This window comes from Poecilia reticulata, chromosome 10, assembly GCF_904066995.2.
Source record: "Poecilia reticulata chromosome 10, P_reticulata-male-v2, whole genome shotgun sequence".
Lineage (NCBI taxonomy): Eukaryota > Metazoa > Chordata > Actinopteri > Cyprinodontiformes > Poeciliidae > Poecilia > Poecilia reticulata.
The window spans coordinates 29,515,866-29,536,924 of record NC_088839.1 but is presented as its reverse complement, the minus strand read 5'-3'; positions in this window follow the sequence as shown (position 1 = coordinate 29,536,924).

Sequence of the window (21,059 nt, the reverse complement as noted above, 5' to 3'; positions counted from 1 at the left end):
AGAGCAGGTGTTTTTCAAAATAAAAGGAAAACACGCAGAAATTCAGTCAAGTGCACCTGTTGGTGAAATCCAGTAACTCTGTTGTTGCAAGTCATGTGAACCTGATCTCTGATTTGGAGCTTGGCCGTCTTTTATTTTGTCCGGTCAGGTGATTTATTTGCAGGCATTGATTACCAACCTTGAGTAGACTCGTGCCTTGTTCCTAAAGTTAGTGCGTGACAATCTGGAAGTCTTGATGTGTCAAAAAAAAACACACAAAAATAATATGAAGTACTAATATTTCTTTCAAAGATTTGGTTCAGTTGATGTAAAACACAAAGAAACTGTTTTAATAACTACTAATGAAGAAGTTCACAAATCTGGCACTTCTGAAATGTTTTATTTTCAGACTACCTGTTGCCAAACAGACTATTCAGTTTAAATTTAAAGATCACAAATGCATTTTTAACAAATGAATTAAGTGATGGACGTGATTTCTTCTTGCTTTGTTTAGTAATGCATTACAAAGAAATGAAAAGCAATTTCTAAATGAAGATTTGAATTAAAAGTAGTAGGATCTTAGGATTGCCAATAACAATAATTTCTCTTTGAGTATTAAGAGATTTTAGAGATTTCAGTTTTCTAAGGTTTGATTTAAAAACATTATGAAAAAAACTCTCATTTCTGTGACATTTGGCAAATTGTCTAGGTAAATTCTACTATCCAAAAACACAAAGTGTTTAGTCTGGCTTAATGTGAGACAGTGAGGAACAAAGAGATTACTTGTCTTTTTATAAAGTGTATAAAATGTCTTTTAACTCTATTTTTCAACACAAGGTACTTTGCAAGTCAAACTTCTGCAATTCATTTGAGATTTAAAGAATTCAAATCAGTCCTGGGTCAATTCATATTAAACCAATCAAATAGTATATTCAGATGTAATAACAAGTCACTTGGATTATAATTATAATATATTAAACTCATACTTTATAGCCACATTATAAGCAGTGGCTCAGTCAATTGCAGCGAGTCACTGATTTTGCACCAATCCCTCATTGTGAGCAAACATCTGTCGACAGTGGAGAACTGATCTGGATGTGAACAGCACTCTGCAGCGACTGGTGGAGTGATACATTATCTGGCAAAACTAAAATCTTGTCAGTGTGCGTTTGTCCATCTTTGTAACATACTTGCTTTACAGAGATGATGGTGATTCTTGACTTAGAGGCAAACAAAGAGAATGTTCATCCAAGAATACTGAGGCAAAAAATATCAAGAGAATATGAAGAGATTTAAAACATATGGCTGCTAGCCTGACATTCATGTCACCATTTATCCCTGATTATTTGATTCATGACCATGCTGGCTACTGTCTACAGTGGGTAAGATACTGACTGCTCATTACTACACCACAGAACACTGCTTCAAATAAACAAACTATATTTTGAAGTTTTTCCAACTGGTTAACATTTGTAATGCTTTCTGTTCTTTTTTTCACTCTCAGCCTAAAGCTCTCACTGAATTAAAACGCCTTTAGGAGGGTTGTTCTCACTTCCCGTTGATTCAAAATGAAGTCTACCAAGTGCCTGATGAATTGAATTTCCTGTGTCAAAAGCCTGCGATTTCTAAGAAAATAATGAGCAACGCCCGAAGAATCCCCTTTCAGATTTCATTATGAGGGAGAGGTTCTAATTGTGAGGAAATTTAATTTCCATCGCTTTCCCACTTTCTCTCTCACAGCAAGTTACTCGCCTGCCGCTGATGATGTGGTGGGGTTTGTTTCAGATTGACGCTTTGCATGCTTTTAAAAGCCAATCATCTCCCGCTTAAACCAAAACCACAGCAGCAAAAACAAGATGAGCTCGTGTCTAACAGAGGATTAATGTGTCATTCTCCAGTCAGTTAGGGGATAGAAACAGCTGCTGCAGGTTCACAAGCATCAAAGTGACACTGAGATGAGTCTTCCTTCATCCTTCTGCTACAAAGCTGCTCTTTGGGTGAACAGCGGGGCGCAGCCTTTTCATCAGCGTCACACACATCAAAGAAAAGTGAAAGAGAGCAGAGTGAAAACAAATGGGCCCAGCATAAATGCTCCTTTCCTTACTGTAATGTTTTGTGTTATTTTATGTGAATTATATCAAGACTTAGATTATTGTATTTTGATGATTGAATATGTGTGAAAAGAGAAGGCAAACCTGTGAAACATTCATGTGTCATGTCCTGTGTGGGTTTTCCCTAGAAAATACCCACATGAAGAAAAAAACACAAGGGTAAACATTGACTCACACCCGCAGCATTTTAACACATCGTCCTGTAAAAAGTGTCAGCCTGATGAAAAGTAGAAAACATAAAGACTTTGATGATCCTTTTTTAATCTCCCACCGAACAGCATCTTTCAGCCGCCTGTCAAAAGTGATTTTCTAAACAGTTTTTTTTTGTTGCTGTTGTCGTTTCACTGATGATTTTCCTGGTACTACTGATAAAAACTATTTGTGTTTCTTTGAAGTATTTAAACATTTGCAGTTTTCGTCAATGATTATTCAGTTGGCCTGTCTGTGCAGTTTTACATGCAAACACTGAGGCGGGGCTGGGTGCCCTGCAGTGTCAGGCGCAGATTTGCTCTTTAAAAGAACGAATGTAAGATTCAGCGAACCGCCGAGTTTTCACAGGTTCATCTATTTGAGGAAAACAACAGTAATGAAGTACAAACAAAATAAAAATGGTGACAATAACAAGTAAAATAATAATAATAGTTTTAAAATAAGGAGACACAAAGTGGCTAATGAGTCCACAGCCAGATCATTAGGAGGTCTTCAACCCAATCTGAAAATTTGCTTTTAAATCTTATTATGAGTAGTAAATGTGTAGATTTGCATATTAAAATGTAACCTTATTTGGTTTTAACAGAGAAAAAAATAAGTTAAATATTTGGGCTTTGGACTTTTGGAGCCCAAACAGCAACAGCTGAATAATTTTTCTGCGTAATCTAAATATTTAGCACAGATGATAACTGCTGCAAATAAAGCTGAAAGAGCAGAAGTGAGCGCAATCATGTGTCGTGACACAATTATATGAGTAAACGCTGAGTCCGTGCGTGCAACTGAGGAGAAAGAGAGTGGGAAAACGCCTGCAGGCACACAATGAACGGGAGGTTGAAGCAGAGAGGAGGGCGCAGAAAAGAGGGGGTCAAAATGAACACCATCTGGGTACATGAAAGGGAGGCGGGTGAGGGATGTGATGGGGTGAAACAAAACAAAAGCACCGCTGGTGCCAGCATGTAACCAACAACCATGCCACCATGCATGTTTTCACCCCCCTCCTCTCCAGTCAGGTGGGAGAGGAGCTCTGAGACCCACCATCACTCATGCAGACTCTCCCCCTCTTCTCTTATCCCCCTGTGTGTTCAGATCATTGCCAAAGGAGCCACAGGCCACTTGCAGGCTGACAGTCAGCTCCTCTAATGGGCCTGGCTGTTTATTTTGTACCGCTTGGAAGTGGATTAGCTGGAGGTAATTATGGTTAATGATCTGCCCGCCTCACCCCGCTGATCTGTAGTCACCCGTTTGCTTGGCTAGTAGCGGCATATAGCTGCAAGCACCATTAATATGGGATAATGTTACCTATTAGAGCAACAAAAGGGAAAGGGGAGATGGAGATTTGTCAGATGGATCACAGTGTGAAGGGTTTTTAGAGAGAAATGGGGTGGATCCATTGTGGAGCAAATGTGATGTTCGATGAGGTTCAAGGAGCTTTTCAAAATTACAATTTGATTACATCCTCTGACACGGTGTTGTTTTGTAAGAAACGGCCTCAGAGCAAGTGCCATTAAGTTTGCGATTAAGTTTGTCGGGATGCTCCACACTGGGATTTCAATTGGAAAGCAGCGTTCATTTTGTCAGCTCTAATTGTCTCGGTTTTAAGATGTTTCAATTCAGACTGATTATTGAAAAGCTCCAGTGTTTGATGAGATAATCGAGGCCTCAGTTTTGATGGCGTTTACTTGTAACTAATTAACCAAAACATTGAACTGGGACTATGACCTGCTTTTTAATTTAAATACCCATAAAAGCATTGTTTTCATCAATGTTTTGTCAATGTTTTATATTATTAGAAGTATTGTTTTTCTATTTTAAGTTAAAACAGTGATTTAGTTTACAGGTGGAAAAATCCTCCCATATGAAACAACAAGGTGCACAAAATGAAAACAATTAAAAATACTTTTTATGAGCTGATAATGTGCATCATCAAAAGTCTGAAAGCTTTTGACACAAAAATGCATTTAGATAAAACAATTTAAAGGTTTATTATTCAACTCATTGTGTGTAATAAAATAGAATGAGATGAATAAGTATTTATTTTCTTTGTTGTTTATTATTTGTATTATTTGTATTCTATATTCACAAGACTTTTAAAGGCCTATGCTGATTTCCAGACAAATAAACTCATTAAAAAGTGGTTAAGTATGTTCCATAACATTTTTCATATGATTTATATTTCAGATTTTTTTGTACTTGCTTTTTGAAATTCACAATAACTTTCCAAATAAATATAAATGTAAAAGTTTTTAATAAATAAAAAAAGAAAAATAATTAAAATGGCTCCGATTGGTGATAGGCAATTTAATAAATAATGAGAAAATAAGATGTCCTTTTCACTAAATGCACCAAAAGTGATTTTAAAAAAAAGGATCATTAAAAACCTGACCTCTCAGTCAAGTTGTGGCTGACAGATTTTTTTAAGGACTTAAGCACAAACAAATCATCTTCATTATGACTGTGAACAGACATTTATAATTTTAGTAATTTTTGTTCCTATATGTTGTAGGCAATAATTTTTCAAGGGCAAAGAAATTATCAAATTGTTGATGCAAAAACTAATCAGGCTTAATTGGATCTAACCTCCAGTCCAAAGGCCAAAAAAACTGACAAGTGAAACTTTATTTGAAGTTGGATGTGTTTAAAGACAAAAGAAGAGGGAATTGTCCATTTCAATTCATTTAATGAGCCAGAAAAATATAAACTTTCTCTCTGAAATTGACCTGACAATCACTGATCTGAACCAGTTGAGGGAAAAAGTCAGATTTCTCTTTGGTTGAATGATGTATCACTAATTTTGGCACTTTTGTTTTCTATAAACATTACTGTGAAGTTGACTTCGACATGCAGCAAAAACACAATGAAACTTAATTTAAACTAATCAAACTAGAATAAAGTAACTCACTTACCTTGCTGCTGAATGTGTATAAATACAAGGAGACACATCATTCCAGAGGTATTGACTTTCTTTCAGTAACAAGGGCATATTTTGGTTTGCATAAATATGATCAATTCCAGTAAAATCACATCAAAACTGGTAAACATGTGTTACTGAGCTACCATGGACACACAGAGGGTCATAGGAAGTGTTTCTAACTTTAATTTCTGAAAGAGATTAGAGTGAATTAAATCAGGAAATGCTCCTCTGTTAGAAGCCTTGTAACTCATCCTAAACACTTTTCTCTCAAATTGCAGAAATCTGACACTTTTCCCTTTAAAATGAGAAACACACACACACATTAACACACACATGCCTGCGTATGGACTGTCAGTCAAGTAAACCATCTGAGAGCGACATGAAAAAAATCATATCTTTTTGAATCCATCCATTTTGAAAATGCACCAGTAATAGCAACAAAGTGGTTTTTCGCCCCAAAATGAAGTTTTACTTAATCAAATCAGGGGTCAGAAAAACATATCTTGGTGTGAAAAGGACAGGACACAGCAGGGTTAAACCGATTACGTCCTGTTAAACAGGCCTTTCAACGTCTCCATCTCAGACACATTTTCCTGCCTTTTCCAGTAATTTTTGAAAGCCTTCAAGCTGTAATAAAATATCACTTTTTGTGCATTTGTGCATTAAACGCTCTCGGTCTCATAGCATTTTTCTGATGATAATCACATTTTCCCTTCCCCCTCCCCCTCGTTGTATTCCCATCTCCCCTTTTAAGGCACTTTGCTCCTTTTTCAGTGGAGATGACACTAACGTCGGATGGGAAGAGGGGATGGGAGGGGATGGGAGGGGAGTCAGCGGCGGGCTTCAGCTAACAGTTCCAAATGGAGCCGTTTAGCTGGGTCCTCATTCTTCAGGACACACGGCGTTGTGTCTCCCTTTGACTACAAGGGAACAGGCCCTCTACTGCCCTCTCAGGGACTCTCGTAAAGTGCCCTGATGGTTCATAATGCAGATCATTACCCAGAATGCTGTGAAAGACCCCAAGTTCCCACTTAGATTCAGAACCTCTCTGAGCTCCCGCCATGTTATGTCTCCCTGCAGATCTCCTGCAGACACTCTGATTGTCCATTGCCGCCTGCTGTCGCTTTGCCTGCAGCAAGCTTTATTGACACAGAGTTGCCCCCGAAAGGCGGTCCTAATGCGTATGACAAAGATGTTTCTTTTCCTCAGTGTGAGCATGAAGGTGCTTTGAAAACAGAAGTTATTGAAGCACGGAGACAAACAGCTACATGAGATGTGACTTAAGATGTGAGAGTGATAAAGTCATGGGTAATGATTTCAAAATGAGAACAAGGGCAGAGAGGACTGATGGTGAATGGAGATGACTGCAGTTCTCTGCAGAAAACAATTCAAGGTTTCACTCTGGTTTCTTGTTTACAAGACAAATACAATCATTTTTTTGGTCTAGCTCATGCAAACTGCTTTTCATTCCCATGCAAGAGATAAGTGACTAAGCATGTCAGAGTCAAAGAAAACACAAAGTAGCAAAGACGCATCACTGCCATCAAAATAGTATTCAGGTTATTTCTGCTCCAGTTCTGACCAGGATTGTTTCCTCCCACCAACTGTGTAAGCAGATTAGCATACTCTATATTGCTGAATATATTTAAAATGAAAAAGACACAAACTAAATGAAAGCAGTGAAGGTGACAAAATATTATTCTGTATGGTCACTCAAACTGTGAAGTTCGTCTGTAGTTACTTTTCCCACAACTTTTTGTTTGGCTCTAAAGAGCCTCTCTAAACTACTGAAAAAGCTAAAACAGAGAACTCATCAAATAAAAAATTAAAATAATTATATATATATATATATATATATATATATATATATATATATATATATATATATATATATATATATAAATGGTAATGCTTTTCCTTACAGTAGTTTATATGAAGCAGTTTTCTTCATTGGTACAAATCACCAGTTGATGTAAGCAACTGGTGATTTGTATATATATATTTGTATATATATATATATATATATATATATATATATATATATATATATATATATATACATACAAATCACCAGTTGCTTACATCAACTGGTGATTTGTACCAATGAAGAAAACTGCTTCATATAAACTACTGTAAGGAAAAGCATTACCTTACTTCAGAAACTTTATGCTCACAAACAACACCAGCGCTGTCGACTCTCTTCTTGAGTTATTATTTCCTAGCTGTGGCATGAATTACTGTATGTTGTTTCCTTTTCTCTCAGATTTAGGTTGTTTTTTCCCTTGAACCTCAAATTCCAACCATTTCATCATCCAGGAGATCACATGGTAAAAATGCTCACTTCATCCTGTTCGGTAAAGTGCAGTTTTAAAGACCTGTAATATGACATGCAATCATGACTGCATGTCATACCAGCAGTCAGTCTGCAAGCAGTAACATCAGAAGAGGGTGCCGACCCAACTTGAAATCAGTTTTGATGCTTAAAGCATAAGCTTCCACTTTCTATTCAATTCATTTTGTGTTGTTACAACATTTGTTGTCTCACATTTTACCAAACCAGTATATCTGGCTTATATACAGAAATCTATAGTCCCTTCAATCATAGTTATAAAACAAGTCACTCAGGTTCAGTTTATTTTGCCAATTAGTAAAAATAAAAAAATTTAAAAAAGAATTATATCTAAAGAAACTCAGCCGATTGCATCGTGGTCCCTCCTTCTGATTGAGCATGTACCATCTGTGGACGTTTGATTGAGTCTGTAATGTTGCAGCAGTCCCTCATACAGAGCGTGCATGTGGCAACAGTGTAGAGGAAAATTCTCTAATGTTTATTGTTAACTTTAAATCAAGAGGAGAGGCTTATGGTAGAGAGAGTCACAGTCAGTCTGTCATGTATAGACATCTTACAGTTCAGTGCCCTCTAAAAACATTCTCCACAGTTGTATTATATTTGCTGTTTTAACAACTGTTGTTTTTAAATGTGCTATATAAATCTATTTGATATAAACATTCATATTTGTTTATATCAGTTTTTTCATATTTTTTATGTTTTTAGGAATTTGTTTTGGAAATTGCATGTAGTTTGTTAATTTTCTTGTATTTTGATTGGCTAACATTTACACCTTACACTTACTTTCTATTCTCCCTGAAATATAAACTTTTTTCAGAGGAACTTTAAAACGGATGCAGGTGTGTTTTGCAATCATTTCCATATTGTTTGACAAAAGCGACTAAACCATTTAAAATATAAAAAACCCTTATGTTTGTCCTTAATTAGGACCAAATTTGGTTTAAAAGGAATACATTCAAGTCCATTTTTAATATCAAGTAGAATATTAGATCGTACTAAGCTATGGACAAACACCTATTAAAACTTTCTGAAGATAATACTGTTAAAAGTGTAAGCTATATAGAAGCTATTAGATACTTAAGCTACTTACTGTAAAGGCTCCTACGGGCTAGTGTTTCCTCCAGCAATCATTTGTTCATCTTTACAATTAGAAACACTACAGCCCCTGCTTTATTAACTCTTTCCCTACCTGGCTATTGTCTTGCAAACATAAAAAGGGCTTCAGGTGCTGAAAGAGAGACAAGAAGGAGGAGTGGATTTAATGAAAGCTCTGGCATCTGTATCCAATTCATCTTGTCAACGTTGCGCTGCCATCTTTGCCCCAAAACCAAACCTCCGGCATGCCTTGCCAGCCTCTTTAATTACTTTCCCTTTTTGTATGGAATGGCAACTGGCAGAATTGACAGACAGGTGCGGCGACTCTGATTAATTAAAATAATAAAGCGAGGTAGAGGACGAAGGGGGGTGGAATATCAATGCGCGGACAGCTTGTATTGACGGGCATGCAGCGAGGGGACGTCAACAGGGCAGAGAACGCTGATTTACTCAGTGACAACAGGATGGCCTTCGGGCCTGACAGGACTCTACAGAAGACAGGCAGGCAGTGAGTTAGAAGACGGGGAGGGTGGGGTTTGTGTCCCACTCACATCCTTGGGGGCTGGACAGGAAAACCTCCAGGTGCCTCAGCAGCTGCAGTGTCCCGCTCTGAAAATGCTGGTGCTATCACACCTATCAAAATGAGATGGAGTTAATAAAAGCCGTCTCTGGGGATTCATCAGCTCTAACAGCCGTATATTATTTCAGGAGACAAAGGAAACATCTTTCTGAATGATAAGTCCTAAGAGAGTAGGTAGCCATTGTACTATCACTTTCTCATTACGAACTGATATCACATCGTGTTGGTTTGGTGGACTCAGGGTGAAGGTAAAAGACAATTATTCATCAACAGATCACAGCTGAAAAGATATTGAGCTGCAGCTAATGTCACCTGTTGGCTTACAGTGGCTTGCAATAGTATTTACTCAACTTGAACTTTTGATATTTTGCCATGATGGATTTCATTGGTAAGATATACAAATATAGGCATTTCTCTTTAACCTCTCTGATTCAACACTTTATGGCATTGCATCTCCAGATTTTTCAAAGTATGTCTAGACCAGCTTTGTACATTAAACTCTAACATTTTCACCAGCTGTTCTTAGCAAACAGCTTATATATATATAGGTGTGTGTGTGTGTGTGTGTGTGTGTGTGTGTGTGTGTGTGTGTGTGTGTGTGTGTGTGTGTGTGTGTGGGGTGTGTGTGTGTGTGTGTGTGTGTGTGTGTGTGTGTGTGCGTGTGTGTGTGTGTGTGTGTGTGTATACATATATATATAAAGCACACCTAAATAGTAAGTCATTTTAGTAAAAGTAACTGGATGCTTGTAATGTTGTTTACTATTATATCTCATTAAAAGCTAAACATATCTGATAAAGAATTAATACTTGTGTTTTATGTCATACATATAGAATTTTATCAAGATTTTAATTTGATTGTATCTTCAGTTAGAAGTAAACAATAGCATTTATTTTAAATTTGGCTGTTCTTTAAATGTGGGCCGTCCAAAATTGTACAGAGGGCCGCAAATAGCCTCTCAGCTGCACTTTGGACACCCCTGACTTGGTTAATTGACTGAATTACCTTGTCATACACTTACGTTCTGCAGTCCTCACCTAATGACCTAATTATGTGTTTCTGGTGTGTTGCTTCAGAGAAATACTTAAAAGTTGCAGGACACTGCTCTAGTAGACTGGAGTTTGACACCAGTCAAACACCCAACTCTGGTTGAATACTGGAGGTTGTTGTCCAGCTGAAAGGTGAACCTCTATAATATCAAGTCTTTTGCGCCCTCTGACATAAATACTTTCCTTTCCTGACATGTCATTTCAGGTGGACAACCATATCTTGGCAGGTATTCAGAATAAATAGAGAATGTGCCTCCTTGAAAAAGGTCACTGTGTTTCTTCAAGGCACTGGTTCTTCATACTGTCACTTTTCCCTCTAATGTATTTCCCAATATTTTTGGTTCTCTTATATTAGAAGAAAAGTACATATAAAAATGAGTAATTGGTACAGGAGTTCATGTTGTCCTTCGGTTTGCATAATTGAGTCATCAGTAGAGTTGTTGTACTCCTACAGTAAGCTACTCCTCCCTGCTGATCATATTTTTTAATTAAGCAGTGTAAGAGCAAGAGGAAAAGTGTGAGAGCTGCCTTGATTTACCCTTTTTCAATGAATCAAATGAATGTTTTCGAATACACAGCATCATTTCTTCAAAAGCATGCAAAGGGACGCTGGCAGTAGCATCCACCCATACTGTGGGCTGAAATGTGAGAAGTGTAAGTTTGTGTGTGCGAAAGCTGACCTGCAGTGCCCACATCCTCAAGCTGACACTTTAGAGCTGCTCTGTCTCAGCTGAGCGTGTCAGAACAACAGAGACGTGGAAAAGACCAGCATGTTTACCACTTCTCTGTGAAATCAAATACAAGCAGCGCTAGCTGCACCCGACTGTGTGAAAGCAGCAGATTGAGCCATTCACAGCTTCAAAGTTGCCCTGATACGCTGTGGCTGTGGAAAGCTCCTGAATGCCACCATCATTTAGCTTTTTTAACTGCTAATGTTTGAAACAGCAATTAGAAGTTTCAGTTGTGTGTTTTTTCTTACTTTAGGAAAGTTAAAATCCAGATTTTACACATCAATGCAATACAACAATCATCCCAGTTTAGATCTAATCACATACATTTATGTTTTATTCAGTTAATTTCAATGTGTAATCAAATACCTTTTAGCAAAGACACAGAGATGTAATAAATTAGGGACTGTCTGTACATTAAGCTGGTACATCACAGTATGTATTTCTTACAGCAATGTTAAAAATGGGTAATTATAATTCCCCATTGTATTAGCATGATGTCTGCTAATACTATGGACATCAATTCACATGTATGTTGCATTTTCATGTGATCCACAGAGTAAATGATGAATTACACTGGTTCAAATAAAGTTGAGTAAATTAAAAAATAGGACAAATATATATTGAAGTATGCATATAAATGTAATCACTATGACTGACTTTTTTAAAAACATTTTCTCCATTTATGACTGAACTATGTTGTGGATAAATCCTTTCACAAAGTTAGATATTTTATTTTGATAAAATGAAATGAAACTATTCAGTTAGTTAATTATAGTGAATTTTGATTTTTTTTTTTTGCTTTATTTGTTGATTTATTGTGTTTTATTTAACTCCTAAAAAGACAAATAAACCAAATAAAATTGAATTAGAATTAAACTTATCTGAAGACTTAATTTAAGATGATAGTTTATAAATTGTTGTGTTGAAGGTAGAAATTGAGACACATATCTTAAAAAAAATAAAATAAAAATAGCCATTCTATATACTACGTATTGGGAACCTGACAGTCTGCCTTTGATTTTTCTACAAGTGAAACTGGAACAGAAAGTTTTTTTCAGTGTATTATTCCTTCATGGGATAGAACCCTTTCAGCAGTAGGTATTTTAACCCATCCACTAAATGTTTTCTTTTTTTTAAGACAAAATGAAATGCAGCCATTCACGCTGGCTGCTGCTGACTTCACGCTAGGTGAAGAATCTGTGGTTTGGAAGCCTTAGACGCCACCTTCTGGACAGACAATGAATTGCACATTCATTCTCCTTCAGTGAGTTGAACACAGCTGTTGAGGATCAGAATGGCTGACGGAAAACAGGGACTTCTTAAAAATATTTCTTCCTCTCAATATCCTCTCATATTTTTAGTTTTTAAGACCTTAAGAAACTGTTTAGATTTTTTCCAATTTACCATTAACAGATTTTTAGTTTTTTTTTTTTTTTTTTTTTTTTTTTTTACAGTGGAAATTAAAATACAAAAAGGAAGACAAAGTAGATATTAATAGGGGCATCTTTTCATCCTTCTCTATATGAAAAAAAATTAATTCGGTGTGCTTATAAATGTAAGAAACTTCTCAGAGAAGCTGTATATTTGATATATTCATAATCAACTGCATTGATGTACTGCCTGACGGTCTTAAACTGCGATGGAGCTGGCAGGAAATGAAACAAATTCGATTGGCTTTCCACTCTGTGTCCGAGGATTGGCTGCTTTGTTTCCTTCTGATTGTTCAATTAAAAGTGCGCCTCCACTTTAGAAGGCTGGACCCATTACAGAAAGTAATTTCAAGAGCCAAGCTGTTTGCCCTGCTTGCCTCTCTGCTACGAGGAATTCCCTCTTCACTTCTCTGCAGTCGAGCCAAGGCAGAGAGTGTTGGTAATATTAGCTCCCGTTTTTATTGAGAGATCCATTAATTGTAGCCTCCTGCCGCTGACCCTTTGACCCCCGCTGACCCTGAGACATCATGTTACCAGCCTGTCAAACGTAGAGTTAAAGCAAGTTGAACAGACATCTTTTGAATATAATAAGACTAATCTGCAGCTTTGAGCAGTACAAGAAGCCTGACTCACAGATCAGACAGCTGGCCTTGGCATCATTTTTCCCCCCATCCATTAAGTATTTTATTAATCAAAGCATCTGTAATATTTGACTTATCATACATTGTGGCGGCCAACTAAAAGGGGATATTTGTCCAGAGAGCTCCTTCAGAAGAAAAAAAAAAACAACATTAGGCTGCACTCTGGGTTGTGCATTAGGAAAAACAACATTCAGCCTTTGGGACGGGGTTATGTACAGTAATATACTACCATTAAGTATCCTACTTATCTAATGCAACCATTTAGTTTGTTGGGTCTTTACGAGGAGCATGGAATTTCTCTGAAATCATCCTGACATGTCTGCAGTTGTCGTCTGCTCGCTGTGCATGTTGATAGTGTGAACCTTTTATGGAGGAGTACGAGTGCTGTATCGCTTCCAGCTCCTTGACAAGCTATTTCTGAGGATGATGGCTGAATACGTTCATTGCAGCTTTATGACGGGTCATTTAGGAAGTATCATTCCTGCAGTACTTCACAGGATCTCTTTATCAGCTGCTGAGCACACCCCACAATAGAAGACTTGTGTAACTTTATATATACGCTTTTGTCTGATGGCTACATAAACTGCACTCTACCTGTTTTTCGACAGCCAAGGTCTGGGCCTGGGACGGGCGCTGAAAGCAAACACCTGATTGTATTAGTGTCTCCCCTTTAAGCTGTTGTCACCTAGCTGACCGATTATGGGCAATTACCTGCTCTGTCGGAATCCTAGCCGAATAGATTGAATTCAGATTGATTTTTGCCCAGGAAAGAGGGGGGAATTTAAAGCCTTTTTTAATTGGGTATTTGGTGTGTGCTGATCTGAACACCGTGGACTTCCCCAGGGATCCTTTATGGGCCAATAATGGCATTGGAGTGGGGGGGTGCTGCAGTCTCGTCAGCCGACTCCCTCCCAAGGCCATAACCCTGCATTTGCTCTGAGTGCTTTTCTATTATGCATTGATAGTTGAGCATCAATCAATAAGAGGGGAAACAGAAAACCCAGCGAAACCAACTTCTTAAGTGTAAAATGCCTCTTAATACCCAAGGCCTTTCAAACAACTTAACCTGGACGCTTTTTACCCTCACCCTTCCTCCCTCTGCTCTTTGAGGGACATTTACCGGCGCCTGGCGACACAATGTTTTATTTAGGAGGGCTGGAAATGTGCAGCTCTCAGGTGAAAATGCACCACAGTCCTCTTGTTATGCTTCAGTAGTATATCACTGGGTGTGTGCAGGCACCAAAACAAGCTCACAGAAGCAAATAGAACAGTGCATTTCAATTATATCAGCACATTCTGTTTCTGCAGTTGAAGCTGTGGTCTGTGGTCGTCAGTTGTTTGGGTTTGCTTCGAGTGATAACCATCCTCAAGGTTGATAAGGTCAGCGAAGACTCAGTTTTTATAGGTGAATGTAGCATGTCATGAAATCAAAACCCACACATGGGCTGAAGATGATACAAAAAAAAAAAGGGGTGGCCCTTTTAAACGCACTTTTCAGCTGGTTGAGATTCCGGGAAGAAAAAACAAGTGGGGAAAAACAACGCCTAACCCACAGATAAGAGGAGTGGTGGGGATTGGACCTCCTCAGTGAAAAAAGATAAGCAGGAGACAGTCACAGCAATGACCAGCCACACAATACACAGGCCCACCTCCAGCCGTCTAAATCTCCCATCAGCACCAGTCCCCGACGGCCCTCCTGTCACCACTAATGCACCTTTTCCTATAGGACAAAGCCCAAGATACAGTAAGGTTATCTGGAGCTTTACGGGAATTCTCGGAATTGGCAAGTTCACCTTTCCTTTAGTACCGATGACAGGGGGAGATACAGATGGAGGCTATCGATTGTTGGTAGCGCAGCATGTTTTCATTCAACACCCCTGATAAGCTTTAGATGCTGCGTATTGTTTACCTGCCTACCAGTTCAAGTTGCCCTCCAGAATTCAGTTTTTAAAGCTGGAGCAACTTTGATAACTTATAATATTCTTGTTTTAAGGAGGATAAACAATGAAGTATTGGTGCACGTGTTACAAATATTTTCTAATGAAACATTTCCATGAGAAAGATTGCTTACAGTGCTTTGCAAAAGTATCTGTACTCTATAAGCATTTTATAAAGTTAATCACAAACTTCACAAAAAAAATATAAGGAGATATACCAACACAATGTAATGTATGATTGCTTTCAATGTTATTCTTAAAACAAATTTGAAAAAAAAAAAAAGTCAAGTTTGTACGCAGGCCCTGCCTTGCAGATTTTAAATATTTTAAAAATAAGAACCTCTAAGCAGATATTAAACATACTTTTCATTAGGCCAAATTTCTGAATTAAAAATTTAGTTGTTGTTGGTCTGTTGTAGTATTCTAATGTTTAAGGTTGCGCTTTTTATCAGCTATAAATTGAAAATCAACATAGTTAACGCAAATAATAGCTTGAAAACATCAACATCAATCTGTGTGTAAATAATCTATACAAGGTCTTTCACTTTGGAAATTCAGTCACAGAAATAAATAATGTTTTGAATAATATTGCATATGATTGTACCTTGTAGAACCACCAGTCACTGCAGTCACAGCTGCAAGTCTTTTGGGTTATATTTCTACCAGTTTAGTCATGTTAGATGGAAAACATCTGTGAACATCAGTTTTTCTAATTGGAGACAAGTCTGGACTTTGACTAGGACATTCAGAAACATAAATGGGTAAGCATAAACCACTCCATTGTAATTCTGGGTGCATTTTCAGGATTGTTGTCCTGCTGGAAGCTGAATTCCCCCTACAGTCTCAGTCCTTTTACAGCACCTAACAAGTTTTTTTCCAGAATTGCCCCATATTTAGCAACCTTCATCATCCCAGTCACTATCCTGTTAAAGAAAAGCCTCCCCACAGCATAATGCTGCCGAAGGTGTGTTCAGAGTGACATACACACATAATAGAACAACTTCTTCTGGAGCGGCACATTAATGATTGTGGTTGTAACATGACAAAATATATATAAAATAATATTTAGAGGACGGGAATATTTTTGTAAGGCTTTGTATTCGTTTAAAAAGGTTTAATCTATACTTTTAAGTCACTGTTTTTATCTTTTTCAGACAAATTTTCTATTCGTCTGGGGGTCTGGTGCGCAAATATCCAGCCAGAGGATGCCCCCAAACTACTTCGGTTACACAAACTTTGTTTTTGGCTTCAATGCATCAGCGCCCTCTTCCTCCATCTGCCATCTGCTGCTGAAGAATCTGTTTCACTCGATGAGCCAAGCCCAGCCTTTATTGGTCCTAATGGCACTATCAGCTGAGCCGCCAAACCCAATTACCTTTTAAAAAGGGAGGCCACCCCAGCTAATCATGGCTGCCTAACCTGATTTGCTTGTGATGAAGAGACGGGATAAAGAGCAGTTAATGGAGGGAGAATGATCTCACAAATACAAAAAACTCAATTCATTTCTCCGGGAGAGCAATCTGTCCAATTCAGCAGTAATGGAGTGGAGATTCATTAGTCCTCAGGCCTTAGCAGTAGCAACGTCCCCTTATCAACTAAATGACAAAAGAACATTAACTGTGCTTCACTTATAGACTTTATGTTGTTGGGAACAGACACAGAAAAGCTTCTAGACTGGTAGCTGGAGCAAAATGTCAACTGGGATGGAAAGCAAGAAAGAAAAATTGCCTAATCAGTTGTTCAAAGGCAAAACAACTAAGTCCATTTTGGTTAAATTGGTCTATTTCTCAGACTTTTACAGAATGTTGCAAGTCGCTTTGCAGCATAAATATTAAAACACATTTAATAGACTTTCCTTGATATGTGGTAAATTATTGTTATTTTGCCTCCAATGAGGTTGGAATCAGCTTAAAACCTAAGTTAACACCACTGTTGAGCTTTTCTGCACATGAAACTGTCAGAGATTGCTTACTTGCACAATATCTGGATTTTATAGCTTTATTTTTTTTAAAGTTTAAATCACATTTATACTGCATTAAAATAGCTTTCCTTTAGTCTCATCTTTCACTCCTTAATCCTATAATTATAATATCCCATAATATATTCTGCGGCTGTGTGTTACACTAGTCATCCAACATCCGCTTTTTGCCCCAGCACTCTCATTCATAGCATATCCCGTTGATGATGTAAGCGACACATGAATGACCAATTGATGCAGCACATGAATAGATGAGAACATGACCCCCAACCTCTCAGAATCCACACGCTGCTTCAGCTTCAGCCGGGTCTGCCTCAAATATGATCCACAGGACGTCGGCTGGATGGGGCATAGGGCCATAGCCAGGGTTTGCAGACGGACATTAGGCCAAAGCCAGAGTTAAAATCCTATTAGTTTGAGTTGGGAATCAGATTATCGTCGTCGAGAATCACTCGTCTGGCAACTAGGGTCTAATTTACGCCAATCAACGGCAATTATTGAGGGGAAGGGAGCCCCTATTAGAGAGCCTCATCCACTTAGTCTAATGAATGGGGAAGATTCAATCTTGGATGTGGAGACACATTGGAGGGCTGCAGCTGAATGCGACTGCAGCAGCAGGCCAGAGAGGAGCGGCTGTTATTTATCAATGACAGGGTGCTGTCAGAGCAAACATACGTTAGCCATGGGGCACTGGGCTCTGGTTTCTACGCTCTGAGACTCTGTTCAGTATTACAACTCATGTAGCTTTTCTGTTGACCGTTACTTTAGTGACAGATACACATACAGCAAATTTTTAAAAGGTTTTGCCCCTTTTGGATTTTTTGTTACATTTAGAGTCTTCAAATCCTAATATCAGACAAAGGCAACTTGACTAAATGCAAAATCAAACTGATCATATGTGAAAAAGTAAAAATAATTATAAATTAAGTGTTGTTAATTTTTTTTTTTTTTTGAAAAAATAAGTTCAACGTCCCTTGCCATTGATGTGCTTACTCACTGTGGAATGAGTAGAATCAAGAAATAACTTTAACCTACTTTTTGTTGTCAGACACAAAGTAGGTTAAAAAATTCCCTAAATTGCAAGAAATTACCCTCCATTCTACAGTAGTTTAAAGGGTTGTGGAAATTCTATCAGTGCAGAAAGTGTCAAAAAAAAAAAAACATTTCAAAGGCTTTGGGATGTCTGAGGCAGATTTGCTGCTTCAAGACCTAAGTGACTTATTGAACTTGACTGGGCATCAATTAATGACACTTTTGTCATGCAGTATGACAATGATCTGAAGCACACCTGCAAGTTGGGATTAGCTAGAATAAAATAAAATAAAGATTGTGGAGAGGAATTGTAAAAGTCTGGACTTAAATTCAATTCAGATCCTTTGGTATGACCTTAAATAGACTTTTCATGTTATAAAACTGTCCAGTGTGTGCACAATTCTGCAAAAAAAAGAAAATAAAAGTGGATTACCATTTCTCTAAAAGACTGTTTGTTATTGTGAACTTTTAACAGGAAGATGTAAACTTTGGGGACAATTACTTTTCACAGAAGTTGGTTTGCATGGGTTTTATTTTCCTGTAAGTGTAACAAAATGCAAAAACAGAAGAAATCCTTAAGGGGGCAAATACACTGCATGTGCATGCCTGCTTTTAGGTCTCATAATCGATCATGAGTCTGACATTCTGTAATACACAGAGAATATGTTTCTAGTCTTGTGCACAAACAACATGTTGCAAACCGAAGTTCACAGACTTCTCTCTTTGACTTCTCAGATTGCATTATCCATGATAATAATAAAACCTTTCAGAACATTTTCGCTTTTGCTTTCCAGACATTAGGTTCAATTCAATCACATTTTCCAGATTAAGCAGATTTCATGATGTGAACTGAGAGGAAACGGTGTGTTTTGCCTTTGCAACATGTTGCTGCAAAATGTTTTAAACCAAGTGACTCAAATGTGGTCACTGACTCACTCTGAAAATGTTTTTCTTATTTTTCATCCCATCACAAGCAAGTTTGCAAACTCTAATTTGCACTCAACAATGCAACTTGATTTGCTTTCTCACACTGCCCTCTGCTGTTAAACAAAAGGAATATAGACGTCTTGTTGGGATGAGCTAAGAAACAGGTCAGTAGGTGACTTCATGGTTAAACAAGGGTCTTATAAAGTATTTGCATATTTGCAAAAGGTTAGAACTTAGAAATAACTTTCCAATCATTTTAATGGGTTACTATTACACTATTGATCATAACTGGAGGTGGAAGCTGAAGTAAGACTCCAACCATGGAAAGTTGATTTGCATATTTGCCTTGCATGTGCAGTTTTTACATTTTTGTGGTGTCACGAATTACATCAGATTTTGTGTGTTATGACTCTTTATGTGCTTCTCCAATGTGATGTATGTTTTATTTTTTAGACTTGTTTTCCATAAATAATAAAGATAAGAAAGGAGGGTACTTTCTATTTGTTTCTGCGAGATGTGTCCTGATAATCAGAGTCTTTAATGGGGGAAATTCCAAGACCTTTAATGGCCTCATGTTGGGGTTTAGCTTTTCCAGATTGAAGAGACGTTATTAATAACAACAAATATTTCCAGTGGGGTCTGTTTCATTTCCGACAGCATGCTCTGACTTTTCCGAGCTAAGCAGACGCACAACAAACAAGACGTTTTATCGCTTTCTTTCACAGTGCTGCAGATTTTGTATATTTTCACTCACATTATAATCTTTGCTTTCAAATTTTTACACTGGAACAATAAAATAAAAGACTTATATGCATTATATTTCACCATCGCGGATATTACTGCTAACCACCACTAACTGAAGAAATGTCCCCTAGAAATGAAGAAAACAAAGACCTCTTCCAGATTTATCAAAATGTAAAATGTTGTGGTTGAAGGCCAGGCATACATCAGAGTGACTCAACTTGTTCCTTTTTTTAACTGCTTATGGGAACAAGAGGATGAGGCATGACAAGTCATTTCACCCGGCGCCCTTTCCCTTTTCAAGTTTGACTGATCAAACCTGAAAATTCAAACTTTAACAATGTGGGGGCGTTAAACCATGTTTGTTCCTGTGGCAACCTTCACATTTCTCTGCCTGTGGGCTGCTTGTTCCACTTTACTTCACACACTCTCATAATCGCTAATCACTGTCCCCACTGAAGATCCTTTACGATTACAGCTGCTGACAGCGACCCTCCATCTGATGAAAGGTTTCAATTCAGCCATTTGGCTGAACACAACGTCGGGCTTTCTCCCCACCCCGTCTTGCCCTACCACACAATAGCCACATCCTGTAAGGTGAATATTTCCCACTTTTATAGTTCATCATTTCATAAACTCAGGTAGGTAAAAACTAATTAACTTTTTAAAAGGAAGCTTGTTCAGAGGGTAGATCAGCTTATGAGAATTTTGTTACATTTTGAAAAAAAGTACATACTAAAGTGGGAAGTTTTGAAGCTCTGACTGTCCCGTTATGCATGTTATGTTGTCATCATCTAAAACTGGATACCAGTATGTCAAGTTATTAAAAAATGTGATAAAGCAATCTGATGAATGCGACTATTTTAAGCAATCTCATCAAAGGGGGATTCCCCAAAGACAAACATGGCCTCTAAAAGGGTCATTATGCATTTACGTAAGGAGGATACCACTGTGCACCACAGCTATATTTTATCAAAGGTGAAAGAGGAAGCCACCTTTTCTCTTCATCCCACTACTTCACCATTGCACTGAGAGAAATGAAACAAACATAATGGAAACATTTGTCTGAATGGTCTAAAGTGAGACGTGACTCGGGCCAAAACAGATCAGGAAGTGATATTGCTACTGAAACGTAACTCAGGACAGACCAGAAATTTCCAATTCTGACTGTGACCTTATAGCACTTGGCATGACAAGTTTCCCTCCAAAGGTTTTGTCAAAAACATTCAGCTTATAAAGTTAATAACTTAAGAACATCTAAATTTTACCGTTTCAAATACACCTAAAAATCTGTTTGCTAGTTGTAAAACATCTAATAAATGATTTAATGAATTTCAACAGCAATAAATATGTCATTTG